This window comes from Oryctolagus cuniculus, chromosome X, assembly GCF_964237555.1.
Source record: "Oryctolagus cuniculus chromosome X, mOryCun1.1, whole genome shotgun sequence".
NCBI lineage: Eukaryota > Metazoa > Chordata > Mammalia > Lagomorpha > Leporidae > Oryctolagus > Oryctolagus cuniculus.
In genome coordinates, this window is record NC_091453.1 from 88,790,251 (window position 1) to 88,807,131 (window position 16,881).

The window sequence follows — 16,881 nt, forward strand, 5'->3', positions numbered from 1 at the left end:
GGGTTATGAGTTGACTCTAATGCATCCAGTTCAGTGCCACAGAATCCATTCTAACCTCCCCACTTTCTGTATTTGTAATTGCTTTCTTTTCAGTGAGATCCTACTCCTTTATTTGCTCTGCTCTACCAGTATGTAGTCTACTGTTCAACTTGACCCAGCCTGCTGATCTTTGCATAAGCCTTTCTTGCATAGGCCTTCCCCCCAACCCCATTCTGGAATACCATTCCTCAGCTGCCTGTGAGGATAATTGATGACACGGAATTTCTAAATACCTGGTCAAATGTAGTATTTCACCAAATAGAAGAAGGGAAGAGGAGAGCAGAGGGGAATGGGGAGGGGGGAGAGGGGAATGGGGAGGGGGGAGAGGAGGAGAAGAGAGGGTGAGAGGGGAGGGGAAGAGGGAGGGTGAGAGAGGAGGGGAAGAGGGAGGGGGAGGGGAAGAGGGAGGGAGAGGGAAAGGAGGGAGGGAGAGGGAAAGGGGGGAGGGAGAGGGAAAGGGGGGAGGGAGAGGGGGAGGGGAAGAGGGAGGGAGAGGGAAAGGAGGGGGGAGGGAGAGGGGGAGGGGGGAGGGGGAGGGGAAGAGGGGGAGGGGAAGAGGGGGAGGGGAGGGGGATTTAATTTAAAAACATTAAAAAAAATTTTAACAGCTTTATAGACTCTAGATGAACTTGTAGACCAGGTACTGGTTTGACATTGGCCATAACATAGGTATGGATTGTCTAGAAAAAGTTCAGTGTTGTAGATGTTACCGCAGAGAAAATGGTCCTTAGATTGATCTACGAATAGGGGAGGGGGCTTCTGGGTAATATGAGTCTATATAGTCAGATGTGGCTGTGAGCTAAAGGAGTACATTACAGACAGAAAACACTATCACAAAGCAGTCACTAGGCTCAACATGGAAATAACTGTACATTTTAGGTTCCAAAACAAAAGTTTCAGGGATGTATTTTTATTTCTGGGCTATAAAATTTAGTTATCTTCATGTCAACAGATTGCACTTACTACCTCCATGGGCCATAGTACCAATGCCTTAGGATACTTTGTAAAAACTATTTTTAAAAAAAAAAAGTTCAGAGGGCTGTCTGTGGCTCAATCTGAAGTTTTAATTCAACTTTTTTTTGACAGGCAGAGTTAGACAGTGAGAGAGACAGAGAGGTCTTCCTTCCGTTGGTTTACCCCCCAAATGGCTGCTTCGGCCGGCGTGCTGCGCCAATCTGAAGCCAGAAGCCAGGTACTTCCTCCTGGTCTCCCATGCAGGTGTAGGGCCCAAGGACTTGGGCCATCCTCCACTGCCTTCCTGGGCCACAGCAGAGAGCTGGACTGGAAGAGGAGCAACTGGGACAGAACCGGCGCCCCAATCGGGGCTAGAACCCAAAGTGCCGGAGCCACAGGTGGAGGATTAGCCTAGTGAGCCATAGCGCCAGCCTAATTCAACTTTTAATATATTTGTGTGACTGTAGCAATACTATATTCTAATTATAGAACAGTTGAAAGCTACATCAAAAACTAAAAATGATATCTTGATACTCTTAGCATAGAAATATATATAGTATCCATAGTGTTTAAATGCCCAAGTTTCTGAACTAGACTGGCTGAATTCTTACCCCAGACTAACCATTACAACAGCTTTGTGACTTAAGGCAAATGACTGAACTATTCTGTGTCCACTTCCTCTTCCAAAAATGATGGGTTATGAGGATGAAATTTATTAATACACATAAAGCACTTAGAACGGTGCCCAGCACTGATTCGAGTCCCTGATGCTCCACTTCTGATCCAGCTCCCTGCTGATGGCCTGGGAAAGCCATGGAAGATGTCCCAAGTCCTTGGGCCTCTGCACCCACGTGGGAGACCTGGAAGAAGCTCCTGGCTCCGGATTAGTACAGCTCCAGCCACTGTGACCATCTAGAGAGTGAACCAGCAGACGGAAGACCTCTCTCTCCGCTTCTGCCTCTCTGTAACTCCAACTTTCAAATAAATCAATCTTTTTAAAAAAAAAATGAATGGTGCCCAGAATATAATAGCCCCTGATAAATGTTGGCTATCATTATTACTTGTAGTCCACAGGTCTTGGTCAATATTTGAACCATGCATTAAAGGGGGCATTAAACAAACTAGGGAGTGGACCTCAGGGAAATCACCTTTTCCATCTCCTAGAAAGCTTAAGCATATATTCAGTCAAAGAGCATTTGGGGGCTGATCTGGCTTACTTTCCCCAGATAAGGATTTGGCATTGTTGATGTTAAGGCTGGTTCAGGAACCGAGAGAGACCTGCTAGCTCTAAGTATCCCCTTAAATGGAAGGCCGATTATTAGCATAAATGTTTTTATCCAAAATAGTGATACACTCATAAATACTATAAAAAACCAAAGGGTGTATGGGGGCAAAAATCAACTGTATTTTGAACCTGGCAAGGCTATTTTTGGCCTTAGGGAACTAATGGGAAAAGTAAGTTCCTGCTGACAAATGCTGCATTGGCACCCACCTAAAAAGGCTTTATCCTTGTCTATTTAAATCAAAGTTATAGTGGATGGTCCTTTCCCCACCAATAATTCAGAAACATTGCAAATAATTAGAAATCGTATCCTTCAGTTATAATTAAAAATGTCACCTCAAAAAAGCAAAACATTGAATTAGGTATTACTAATGAGTGAATGTTATGGTAGGTGACTGATCTCAAAGCTACTGTATTAAATTTTAAAAAATTGGTATCTGAAATAATGTAATGACTATATGGATGTATAAGATATATACAATATTTTGTTATATCAAAGAAGTCTAAAAGCACTTCATTATTTAGAGATAATTGGTATAAAGTTGTGTTTGGGAATATATGCCTTCAACAATAATTATTTGTTCCAATATATCTATTTCTTTGCTATTATATATGTAGATCATGTGAAATGATCTATTTTTATTTCTTCACTTATTAAAAAGTCTTCTCCAAACCTAATTTTATTTGAATTATGACATAATTTTGTTTTTTTATTTAATGAGCATAAATTTCCAAAGTACAGCTTATGGACCACAATAGCCTCCTCCCCCACCGTGTCTTCCCTCCCATCCACAACGCTCCCCTCTCCCACTCCCTCTCCCCTTCCCCTTCACATCACGATTAATTTTCAATTATCTTTATATACAGAAGATCAATTTAGCGTATGTTAAGATTTCCACATTTTGCTCCCACACAGAAACACAAAGTGTAAAATACTATTTGAGTACTAGTTATAGCATTGATTAAACACCTAAGAGTAATTGTGTATTAATTACAGAGTTCAACCAATAGTTTTAAGTAGAATATAAAATGCATCTTTTGTATTGTTGTGGCTTCCCCCCCACCTCCCTCCCTCCCGTGGCCCTCCCCTCACCCACTTCCTCTCCCATCCCGCCCTTCATCACGTTTCATTTTCAATTACCTTCATATACCAAATATCAATTTAGTATATACTAAGCAGGGATTTCAACAGGTTGCACTCACACAACCACACAAGGTATAGGGTATTGTTCGACTAGTAGTGTTGTTTTTGAGTTTCATAGATAAACATATTAAGGACAGAGATCCTGTGTGGGGAGCATGAACCCAGTGACTCCCGTTGTTGATTTAACAATTGGCACTCTTATTTATGACGTCAGCAATCACCTGAGACTCTTGCTATGAGCTGTCTAGGCTATGGAAGTCCCCTGAGTTCACCAACTCTGAATTTGTTTAGTCAAGGCCATATCACAGTGGAGGTTCCTTCCTCTCTTCAGAGAAAGGCACCTCCCTCCTTGATGGCCTGTTCCTTCTGCTGGGGTCTTGTTCACCAGGATCTTTCATTTAGATTGTTTTTTGCCACCGTGTCATGGCTTTCCATGCCTGAGAGACTCTCATGGACCTTTTAGTCAGATCCGAATGTCCCAAGGGTTGATTGAGACAGGAGTGCTGTTTTGGGCATTTGCCATTCTGTGAGTCTGCTGCGTGACCTGCTTCCCCAGCAGGATCATTCTCAACCCTTTTGATTCTATCTTTCATTATTTGCTTACACTGGTCTTATTTGTGTAATCTCTTCGACACTTACCCTATCTTTTGGATCAGTTATGTATTTATATTTGTCACTTTACCAAGTGTGCTGGCATTGGTACCTGCCTCCTTGGTAAGATTGAGTTGAAATCCCCTGGCACATTGATATAATTTCTTAACACTTGTCTCCTTGTGAAGTGCACCCTTAACTTTGATTGGCTTATCTTGTCAATTACATGAGCATAACTGCTACTATGCAGTAAGCACTTGAGTACTGTGTACTGAGATAAGCATTTTATACATTTTGTCAGATGTACTGTTATTCTTATAGTTAAAAGCATAAACTTTTTAAAATAAACTTCAAAATATCTCCATCTATAATTATTTTGATGAAAATGTATATGCATATAGATATAGAAATGCACAAGTACATAAACTGAATATTTCTTTGTAACATACCTTTTCCACTAAATAGCACTTGTGGATATGTTTCCATATAAATGTAAGTCTACATTATCTTTAGCACATACAAAGGAATCCACTAAATTGATACATCCAAATTGACCCAGTCAATCTGCTGTTACAGCCATTTGGATTGTCTTCAAAGCTTTGCTACTATAAGCAATACATAAATGAACAGCCTTGTATATACAAATTTGAGCAGTCTACATTTATCTTCTTAGGGAAAAAATTCTTAGTGAAATTGCTAGATGATAGGAAGTGTTTTGCATTTTTTGTACACATTGCAAAAACCGAACCTCTGGAAATGAAGCATCATCCATCTCCCTATAACCTTGCCAACACTGTTTCTGTTGGTCTTTTAAACTTTCTTAATCTGTGAACACAGTTTTTATTTTCAAACTGAGTTTCACATTCCTCAGTTTGTGAACATTCTGTTCATGAATTTTCACCATTTTTCTATCAGGAGATTTAATTGATATCTAAAATTCTTCTTATATTAGGGCAATCTACCCATTGTTATATGTCACATTTTTTCTCATTTGTTGGTTTTAACCTCAATTATGTTGTTATACATATTTTTGAAGGTTAAATGTATCAATCTTTCACTTAAGCTTTCAGTCCTTATGAAATGATTTGAAATGCCTTCTACATCTCGATGGTAAAATGTCATAAAAATAAAATGTTAGGGTATAATTATATATGTAGATGTCCAAGTAAGATATTTTGAATACCTTTATGGTTTTTTGCATTTAAATCTTTGATTTGACTGGAATTAACATTGGTTTAAAGAGTGTAGATGTACCCTTAGATTAACGCCCTCACTCTCCTATGCATTTCTCTCACTAAAAAGCTTAAAACTTAAAAAGTGTAGATGTAGTTTTATTAAATTGCCTCTCAGTGATTAGGTCTGTTGTCTTAACCAAATTTTTTAAATATTCATCTTTTTACAAAACTTGTGAATTTCAAATGGCTCTTTATCATTTCTTAACCCATCCAGACTATGGATTTTAATTTCTTTGGACACAGTTCTATTAATCTGCCTGCTCCTACACAAATACCACAATATTTTAATTATTATACTTTCTAGTACAATTTATGTGGCAATACAAGTTCCCTATCATTTTTTCTACACTATTTCATTTGAGATTTATTTTAGAGTATGGTGCACTATAAATCTGATTTTTCTCCTAGAGTCAAAGGTGACTCCTATCATGCTACTAACTGATTTGCGTTCTGACAAGAAAGCAAAGTGGCAGCACTACCACTGGGACACTGAGAACACTGAATAACTCTGCATAAACCCATGAAAGAGGCCATCTCTGTGAGCATGTTTGTGGTGAAAACGATTGAGGACCGCTGTCCAGTAGAGCTTTCTGTGGTGATGGGAATGCTCTAGAGCTGTGCTTACCAATACGGTAGTCACTAACCATATGTGGCTACTGACTAGTGTAAAACTGAGGGACTGAGTTTTTCCTTTCACTTAATTATAATTCATTTAAATGTATATACTGGGGCTGGTGCTGTGGCGCAGCAGGTTAATGCCCTGGCCTGAAGCCGCCGGCATCCGATATGGGCTCTGGTTCTAGTCCTGGCTGCTCCACTTCCGATCCAGCTCTCTGCTATGGCCTGGGAAAGCAGTACAAGATGGCCCAAGTCTTTGGGCCCCTGTGCCCATGTGGGAGACCCTGAAGAAGCTCCTGGCTTCGGATCAGCGCAGTTCCAGCCATTGCAGCCAATTGGGGAGTGAACCATTGGATGGAGGACCTCTCTTTCTGCCTCTCCTCTCTGTATAATTCTGACTTTCAAATAAATAAATCTTTAAAAAATGTATATACTTTATGCACTTGAAGAGCATAGCTATCTAAAGAAAATCACTTCTCTATTATACTGCTTCATAGCATTATCAGCACATAATTTCCAGTATAATCTAAAATATCAGATATAGAACTTCAGTAAAATGCTAAGGCTAACCCTGAGATATCAAAGGCAATTCAAATAAATACATTAACACATGTCCCCTACATGTTTGGCACTCCAGAATAAAAAAGACAAGGCAGCCTTCCAGAAGTTTAAAATGTAGTAGAGGAAATAATCAATACCCAGATAGCAATGATAGTTGCAGAACAAGGTAAATAAGAGGAATCAAAGTGTCAATTTCAAAAGAATTTTGCTATGAGACATGAGAAATTAGGGAGGGCTGCATAGAAGAAGTAACACTTAAGCTGCTTCATTTTTTTTTAAGATTTATTGATTTAGTTGACAGGCAGTACAGAGAGAGGAGACATGGCCAAAGAGATATCTTCCATCTGGTGATTCACTCGCCAAAAACAGCCAGGGCTGGGCCAGGCTGAAGCCAGGAGCCAGGAACTCCATCTGGGTCTCCCATGTAGGTGGCAGGGACCCTAGCACTTGAATCATCTTCTGCTTTCTCAGGTGCATTAGCAGGAAGCTGAATCAAAAATGGAGCATCTGGGACTCAAACCAGTTCCCATATGGGATGCTGGCATGGCAGGCAGCAGCTTAATTCACTGCACCACCAAGCCAGCTGCTTAAGCTGCTTCTTCAACATGGTTCATTGTCAATAGGCAGAGAAATAGAAATGTGATAGGGAGAAGAGGAAAATACTCATGATAAAAGGATGGCAAAGGCACAAAAGCTGAATGACAAAGGTTATGTTAGATAACAGTGAGTGGTCAGCTCTGTCTAGATTATGTGAGTAGGAAGGCAGTGAGAAACAAGGCTTACTAGCTAGGCTAATGCTAAATATAACTTTCAGAGCCCGAGAGTTCTAGCTAAAGAACCTACACTTGACATTAGAGCTAGTGAGGAGAGAACAAAGTCACTGAAGACTAGCATCATCTGAGTTCAGAACCCCAGAGCAATACTAGGTTTGTGGGATCAATAAAATAGTTTCCTAGCTTGGAAAGAGCACCCATCTCAAGATTATTATAACTATTAAATGTTTTTTCCTTCTTACCATGCTTAACAAAGTACAAGGCAAGCACAGCATGTTAAAAATTCTTAAAGGTCTAGATATTTCCAATTGTGACACACACCCAAATGAGCCAGAACAAAAACCCATTCAGGCATAGAAACAGACTGTAAGAAACAGGACTCTGAAAATGCAATACTTATTTTTAAAAGATACAGTTTCAGCAGGCAAACTGGTAGGAAACACACTACTCAGGTCCTTGGATGTTGAAGGGATGATATGGGCTTTCTGGGTTTACAGTACTGACACATCATGTAGTCCAATCTCTCAAATCTCATGCTTGAGCTCCTGGCCAAATGCAAGTCCATGCTATGTAAACACCTGAAATGGTGGAGAAATTCTTAGGGTTACAATGCAACCTATTTAAATGTATCAGGCAACTCAAATTGCTAGAAATTTCAAATTCAATAACAATCCATACCACTTAACATCCACTCACTAGGTATTTAACACTTTTAAGTGAAGAACTAAATGGACTCCAGGAAGATTGGTCTTCATATGCAGTATATATTGAATTGGAGATCAGACCAAAGAGGGTAGAAGAGGCATTTCCTGCAGGTCAAAGTGACGAATCCAAGATCTGATTGCAGGTGGTGACAGTAGGAATGTAAAGGAACAAAACCCATTCCAGAGACAAGAATCAAAGCAATTAATAAATGACAGGCTGCAAGAGGCAGGAATGAATGAGACAGAAGGGAGTCACAGATAAACAAGGTAAGAAGTCCTGCGATTTAGCACTACACAAGACACATATGGAAACACATCTTATAAATATGTACAATTACAAATGTGTCAATCAAAAATAAAAAGAAACAAAGACAAAAGTTTGCTTGAGGGAAAACACTGAATTAGCATTTGAGTATATTTTATATGCCAATAGAACACCAAGGTAGAGGAATAAAGCAAAGCAGGTAAAACATTTTGGAATTCAGGAGAGAAGCCAAGGTGTAGCTACTTGAAGGTGTGTGCTTTAAAGGTAAAAATACAGTAAGGAAGGGGCAGCCTAATGTTGGGCTCTGTAGCCCAGAGAACACAGATTTAGATTGTTTAACCCAAGATTTGAAGCCCTGTCTATGGCAGGGGAAGCTGGAAAGAAATTGGCTCACAATGGACTCACTCCAGTGCTTCTGTTGTCATTAGGAGCCAGGTCAATGTGAACCAGCCCAAGTGGTGGCTTGGGCCAGATGGAGCCATGCAAAACATCTTCACATCAGGCCTTACACTGTTTTACTTTGGTAAATTCCTTGCCCCTGATAGCTCAGAGTGTCAACATAATAACAGGCATATTTTCAAGTCCCAGCTCAGGAAAACATATTACAGCTTCAATATTTATCTCTTTCCAAATTTGCTCTAATCACCCTTCTCGTCGACCTAGGCTCAAATGACCAACATCAGGGTTTAAATAAAGGGTATGAGCTACTGGGTATAGCTAGAATCAGCCCTGAAAAATCCCTGCTTGCCCACACCTCAAGGTTTGGCAGCGATTTTTCTTTCATATTTTACTGAATAGCTCCAACTTTGGATTTGTTATCTCTTCCACTTGATTACAGTGCATTTTCACCAAGGAGCTTATGGTACATCTCAGATGAAGAAAGCAGTGTATTCTTCCAGCAGTCCCAGCTGTGATCATGGCTGCCACGGTACAGAAATATCCAAATTCAAGGGAGAAATGGCGCTTCCTCTAAGTTTCATCATACTGCCACAATCTGTCAGAGAATCTACTCAGGCCATCACACAATTCAGTTTAATTAAAGTGTATGATTATTTCAACCATATTTTAACTCATTTTGCTTTCCCAGCTTTTCCCCTTCTTCACAAATAGCAAATGTTTTTTCAAAGACCCATTTCAATGAAGTCTACAAGCCAACATATTTGATGAATTAAGATTCATTTATTGTCTTAAAAATGCAGTAGTCCTTTCCTAACTCATGTCTTTTATATAGCCAGGTTCTTTAGAGTATGTGTTCTTACAGCTAAATAAAACTTCATTGAGCCTTGCACCTGTGGAGACATTTTCCAGATGGCTAATTCAGATTGCTCCTCATGCCGGCACACCATCAGCTCACCCTGGTAAGCAGCAGAGCCCCGTATTCACTCTATTACCAGCAATGGACAAATAAGAATGTCCTACTCAACTAAGGAACTGTGTCTCAGGAAATGAATGGGTAAGTCAAGACTGAGGCTTGATTCTTGCCTGTAAAAAAACACAGTCTGGGAGCATCCCAAAGTCCCCAACCTCTGAGCAGAACCTTTAGTTTCTGCAGAGTTTCTAGCAAGAGCCCCACAGAAAGAGAAATAGGACCCCGTTGCTCAACCTGAGTTAAGACTGGCTAGAAATTAAAGAGGGTAGCAGAGGTTATACCACAAAGCTGGATTTAAGTTCCCAATGCTATTGCAGAAAAAGGCCTGGCTTTGACCTACCAGGCAAAAACAAAAGAGGTCAAGGCTTGCTGTCACCAAGGCAGATTTCTTGGCCAATTGTCCCTCCTTCCCACGAGCTGTAGCTAGGGCAGTGAAGCCAGGAGCCTTTGATGCCACAATCTTTTACCCAGATTTAAATGCTTTCTATTTAAATCAACTGCTTCCGTGCATAATTGCGGACTGTCTAGCCTTAGGGCAACCGGCAATTGGAGCGCTCACACGGTGATGGGGCGGCTTAGAGCTGGAGCCAGAGCAAGGGATCCAGCGCCCTGTGGTGCCACTGCAGTGGCTCGATTACTCCGTGCTGGAGAGGGGGTAGAAAGGCTGGAAGGAGCTGAAGTAAGCTTCCGCTGAAGCCCGGGCTCTGGAACACCTGGGAACTTCACTATCCCTGGGTCTCAGGGCAGTTGCCCAAATACTATCAGAAGAAACGGAGAGGAACGCCTCGGAGTGGCAGCCAAGAGGTGGAAGCTCAAGCGACCCTGGTGGCAAAGAGCACAATGGTGCAGCATGCATGGGCACAAGGACCCCCAACTCCTCAGGGACAACGCATGCCACCGTGGGGAAGTGGGAGGTGGTGTGTCAGTGGAAAAATGCCCCCCCCCCATTCTTGTCCGGAACACTTAACACCTTCCTTCCCAGGAACCCTGTAACTGATAGTCTTCCTGATGTGGGATGCCCGCTGAACTTGCAAGGCCTCAGGGACACATTCTTTCCTACCACCCTGCTAATTCTGTTTGGTCTGCCCTCAGCTATGCCGCGCGTTTAATGGTCTACACGTGGTCCCCTTGGCCAAGAAGTAAAGGAAAAGTTCACTTGGACGTCTACACGAGATTGAATGTAGTGGTGGTAGAAAAGTGTCCAATTCAGGACTAAACTATGCCCAAAAAGATACCACACTCCAAAAACTAAAAATACCCGCGCAAGGCTGCAAAGTAACTTTCAGCCGAGAAGTACTTTTCCAACACTTTAGCCCAGTCAGAACTTTCGTGGGTGGAATGGAGAAAACCTGCTTGTTTACTAATGCCTCCTGTTAAGTCCCTAAAACGGGGCGAGGGATCAGCGGAAACACCTGAGGCAGAATTAGACCACAGAAACACACATCACTCTTCCCCACTCTCTCACTTTGGGGTTCCCTCACAAAAAGTCTGAAGCGCAACTCGGCTTCAGTCAGTCCTCACACCCCTGAGCGAAGGTGAGGAGAGCTTCACTCAACCCGGGAACTCGCTCAAGGGGCAGCGGAAATTCTTGCAGGAAGAGGAGAGAAAGCGGCTCAGGGTCCGCGGGAGAGTGCCGTTAGGCAAAGATGGTCCCAGATCGCCAACACTCCCCTCCACTCCACTCCCACCTCACCCTAGGTGGAAATCCCGAGGAACCCGAGCGCAATGCTGGAGAACCCCCTGCTGCTCCGCCCAGGAGCCCCATTCTCCGCGCCAATTACTCCCTCCGCCACGGGCAGAAATGTGGACAGTCAGAAGCGCCCAGCGAGAAATTGCCTTCCAGGCTGCAGAGCTCGCGCGCCACTGCAGACACCCCCAAAGATCCCGCCGCGCAAATGCGACCCACCGGCTCCTCCACACCTGACCCATGGCGCACGCTCCTGCAGGTAAGGAACCCCTAGTCTTGGGAGCTCTGAACCTTAAACTTTCTGGGAAAGCTGAAGAAAGAGAACGCAAGCGCGCAAGTTTGCAGGCGTTGGGACCCAGGCTTCAGGAGCACTAGAGCCTCAGTTGGCCACGGCCTGCCTGCTCCCTGCGGCCACCTGAGAGCGCAGCGCGTCCTCTCCCCCTCTCCCTCCCGCCCTGGCTCTGGCCAGCCAACTGTTTCGTTTTGCCAGCAGGCATTACCTGAGCCTTGCAAAACAGCCAGCACAGTCCAGCGAGTCTCAGGCGTGTAGTTCCATGTCCAAGGCGAGATGGCGAGCCGGGTTCTGGAGAGCGCGGGCTCGGACTTCCTGGGTGGTCAGAAACGCTGCCCGAAGACTAGCGGCGCGGCAGGAGGCGTAGGGAAGCCCAGGTCTATCCCGGCAGAAGACCCGGCAGCCCCGCCCGTTTTCTCTGCTCCCTGTCCTGGCCAGAGGATGTCGGGAAACTTCCGGCCCGGGGCCGATTTCTAGAGTTCAGCGGAGCTTCTGCGGACTTTCGGGGCAGCTGGAAGGGAGGTTCTTAAATCATTCCAGCCCTAGTTAGAATGGCAGGTGCAGCCTCTCAGCAGAGTACCTCGACTCTTAGGTCGCCCGCCTCCCAGCCTCTTCCTTGCCAGCGACTTCTCTTCAGAGCAGCGTTGTTCCTGCCGCACCTTGCCTGGGCCAAGCGGTGCAAGCCAGAACGCGGGCACCTCAAGCTGCGGCTCTTGCACCACCAGGAAGCAGACCCCCTAGGTACCCTCTCGACCTGACTGCTGAGCCGGATGCGAGTGCGAACTCTGCCAACCCACCTCTCTGTTCGGTGCTCCAGCCTTGCCTGGGAGCCCAGTGCGCAAAAAGACCACACGTTCCTGCTAGCACTGAAAGGAGAGCGGCGCCTGGGAGGTGCGCTCCAGGTCGCCTCACATCCTGCCAGCGCTACTGCCGCCTCCAAAATACGCCTAGGATGGGGGTGGCAGGGGAGTGGAAGTACCAAGAGCTGCGTCTTCGTCGCTAACAGTTTGATGCCTCCTGGCTGATTGATTCCACCGGGAAGGAGGTGGGAATTAGAACTGCTCTGGCGCGTCACGGAAAAGAGCGGCTTCTGCTCCTCCTCTTCCACACCCCTTTGGATTTGGGGAGGCGGAGAGGGGAGGCAGAGTGAGGAGAGTGGGCAAGGCTGCCAACCCCAAGTCCCCCATTCCCCGGTTACAGAAAGAAAAAAAAAAAAAAAAACACGCCACTTCTCTTACCTTTCCCCGGAGAAAGAAAGCGCGTCCTGGCAGCGCCGTCTAGCGTCCGCACTAGAATAGGCCGGCATACAGCGTTGGGGGCCAGTGTTCAACTGAACTGAACGCAGGTGTGGAAAACCCTAAGCAAAGTTCATTTCTCCTGTTCCCCAGCTCCAGAGACTGAACAGGAAATAGACTTGTGGTTTACCCAGAAGTTCACCCGCTTGGCTCCCCGCACATAAGAACTTAATGTTTTTAGATGCGGGGCACCTAGTTTTACTTACAATATGAGCTTCCCAGTACCGGGGAGAATTCCATTTTTCCACCCCTCTCCCGAAAAAGAGCCTCGAGACTCAGGGTTCTTCAGCTCCACCAATCACAGGGCAGGCAGACAGGTAGGGTCCTGGGGCCCCATTCTGCTGTTTACCCAGGCATGCTCCTAATCACTTGCTGGTCCAATGTCATGCAGCCTAGAAAATCCCCGTCTTTAAAAGGGACGAGGAGAGGGCCTAATACCCAGGAACCTGCAGGATCTCAATCGCAGCAATGCAAAGTATCCTTTCTTTGCCAGCCAGGTACCTCCCGGAGCGTTCCTCCGGCTCTCAGGCTTGGGGCTGATTAACACACTTAACAGGATTGCTCATTTAACGGGTCAGCTGAACACTGTGCGCCAACATTTGCTGCTACGCTGGGCTCCTATTAATTTGTCTTTCTCCGAGCTTTCTCCAGCTGTTCTCCGAGGCTGCTCCATCGCTCCGCATTATCCACAGAGAGCGAGCAAGAAACTGAGACAGGCACCTGAAGGGAGCATTCCAGCGCCTTGTTTGTGATGCGCAGCACACATCCCTGCGTTTCCACCCCTCCTCTTGGCCGCTTGGTCTCAGCCCGCCATCCATTCAGCTTTTTTTTTTTTTTAGTATATGTGCTGCCGAAGCGAGCACGTCCATTCAACTTTTAAGACCTGAACCTGTGCGTGATTAAAGTCACACTCCCTTGCCACTCTTGCCAAGTTGACACACTCTTTTTCACTTATGAACCATTCCACCCATCAAATTCCCGCCCCTCCCCGTCAAAAATAAATAAAAGCCTCGCCCCACCCCACCCCCGTCCTGGTAAATTCCTTCTGCAATTAGAATTAAGCCAGGAGATCCAGAGAGGTCTTAGGTCCGTCAGCTGTAAAAGGAAAAATCCTTTTGAGGGAAACCAATACTAAGTTACCCTCCCAGGTTTTTGTTGTTTGTACACATGGAGTTCCTGGCACTGTCCAGTCTGGCCACTAGGATGGCATCATCCTTCAGGCCCTGGGCCTTAGCTGAGCACCTAAGTTGTTTTGGGTGAAGCCATTTGACCAGAGGATGAGGCCACCTTACTCATATGAGAGTGTTGTTAAAGAGCATTCTGGAGAAGGGGAGCCCATTGAATATCCTAGCCAACAATACTCTAGGCAAGTAAAATAGACAATTCATTTACAACAACAAACCTCTTCCTGTCTGTTGGTTCCTTCTTTCATCATCCTTCAGCATCTGATTTGACTCAACTTCACTCTAACAACGTGTAGCTCCCCGTCTTCGTGGAGGAACGACACAGGACCCTGCGCTGTTCTTTTGTCTGCTCGGCCCTCCCCGGGTTTGCTGCTGGTTCTTCCCGGGTTGGCTACCGACCCTTCCACCTCCGTGGAAGGGCGGTTCCCCCTGCCACTTTCCCCACTTCCACGGGGGAGCGGCACACCACCAGCCGGCTCTCTCGGGGGCTGCTCAGGTGTTCCTCATAGATGTTCCTGGTGCATGTTGTCTCTCTCCTCCTTTATAGTCCTCTTCCACCAATCCCAACTCTGCTACCCACATGCCGAGTACGCTGCTCTCCTCCAATCAGGAGCAGGTCCTGCTGTTTATTGGTTGAACTGGAGGCAGCTGTGTAGAAGCTGTTTCCTCCTCTCCCAGCGCCATATTGTGGGAGAGCAGATGCATAGAATAAGTCTTAATTCCAGTAACTTAGCCTAGTCTCAGTTGCTCCCCACAACAACGAGTGCCTTTTTATGTATCGTTTAACACCTCTGACCCTAGCAGAACTTACTCTACCATGCACTTCACCATTCTTTCCATACTGTCTTTGCTGACCGTGGTTGGTGTTCCAATCTGATTAATGCCCAACTACTCTAGCTAAGCTTACTCTCCTGGATAACATCACCTTTCACCAGCCACTTTAACGAGTCTTTCCAAAATTTGGGATTTAAGGGACTATGGCAGATCAGTGGTTTTTCTCTGAGTGGGGGAAAACCCATCGGAGAAGGCTATTTGTCCAGTTCTACAAGTCTTGTTCATGGTTAAATGATGTGATCTAAAAGGATCTGGGGGTGTGAGGATTAGCACCCCAAAAGAAATACAATGTCAAGAAAATGAGGAATGCATCAAATGATCTTTCAGAAAGAATTTGGTAAAACTGTATGCCCTAGTTCCTTTTGCCTAAAAGTTTGTCCATTGACCAGCAGCACTGGGGCATCACCTGCAAGCTTGTTAGACATGCTTGTTAGGCATGACTTCCAGTCCTCCTGAATCAGAATCTGCCCTTTAACAAGTAATTAAGGAGTAATTTTGCATGCACATTAACATTTGAGAAATACTTTCAAGAAAATCTTTGATTTCTGCCCATCCCAGGAAAGGACAAGAGGAAGTGAGTATAATTACCCAAGGAACTAATGAGATATTGTCATATGATAAGCACCTAAGAACAAGACCAGGGTTATATATGCTTAGGTTATTCAGGTCCAATATATTTTACAACCAAGGACTATTACCAAATTGTGGTTCACTCCCCTACCTACATATGGCCTCTTAGCCCAAATTTCCTTGGTTACATGAAAGAAAAAGGTGAAAGTGTTGGCTTTGTTTAATTCAACTCAATCACTACTTCTAAATATATCAATTCAGATCATCCACTAGGTTAGGGTCAGTATCATCACCTTCCTAATAAGACAAAGAATGGAACTTTATAGAATTCACCAACTCTTGGATATTTGATAGATCCACACTGATTCATGGTAAAAATAGCTGATATCCATTTAGTGATGCCAAAAATCTATCATAATTCAGTAACTGAGGTAAGTGACTTTGCAGAAAAAATACACCCCTCCCCCCAAAAAAGCCTCACTTTATTCTCCTCTGCCCAAGGCAAACGTCAAAGCTGTCTCTTTGGATAGTAATGAGAGACACCAGAGAATGAGTAGTTATTGTGTGTTTACTACTTGCTTGGTACTTTACATATTTGTTTATATTTCATTCATGTTCTAAACCTGGATGAGGGCCAGAATTACTTGTTTAGCATCTTGTTAAAGATTCTTGGAACCATGTCCCAGAACTGTCAAATCAGCACTGTAAGGAGTAGACCTCCTTAGAAACCTTTCTAAGCAAACCTCAAAACCATGGACCATAAAGCAAATAGTAAGTTTTACTTCATACAAATTAAACCTTTCTACAAAAAAAAAACACCATAAGCAAAATCAAAAGAGACACTATACACTGGGAGAAAAAAATGTAACATGTCAAGCAAAGTATTTTGTAGATATATAAAGCACCCTTATGAATCAATTTTAAAAAGCAACTCAATAGAAAAATAGGCAAAGGAAATGGATACTACAGATTTAAAAATACAAATGAGCATATATAGATTGATAAATAATTGCAACCTAAACAATGACAAAGGATAAATTTTGGATAGTACACACTGTTAGCAAGTATGTGAAGAAATAAACTCTCACTCACACGTAGCTAGAGTATGGAATAGTCCAACCATTTTTTCAGAGCATTATAGCAATATCTGCTGAAATTATATACACAGACCTGTATTACAAAAATATTTCTAGGGAAATACTCAAGAAATTGACAATAGTGTTTTTTTTTTTGGAAGGGAAGGTAGTGAGCAGTATGTGATGAGAGGCAAATTTAAGTTCCATTATTTATTACGTGGTATGTTGGTATTGTTCCCCATTCTTTGCATCCTCACTATTGGAGATTTGCACTTTTACACACATTTTATCTTATGACTTTGAGTAGCTCCTATTTTATTAGGTTTGGTCTTGTGACTTGCTTGACCACAGGAGTATTAGCGAACTTGATGTAAGTAGCTTAGCCTCTTGTGCTTCTGTCATCCATCA

General features: G+C 43.9%; 1 protein-coding gene across 1 annotated transcript in view; it reads right to left on the reverse strand.

Moving 5' to 3' along the window:
- The window catches only part of IL1RAPL2 (interleukin 1 receptor accessory protein like 2), a 1,316,228-nt gene extending 1,304,369 nt beyond the window's left edge, over positions 1 to 11,859 (reverse strand). The window contains exon 1 of the mRNA XM_008272830.4: positions 11,723 to 11,859. The gene's annotated coding sequence lies outside the window, so the exon portion shown is untranslated. The remainder of the gene's footprint in view (positions 1 to 11,722) is intronic.
- Between the last annotated feature and the right edge of the window lie 5,022 nt (positions 11,860 to 16,881).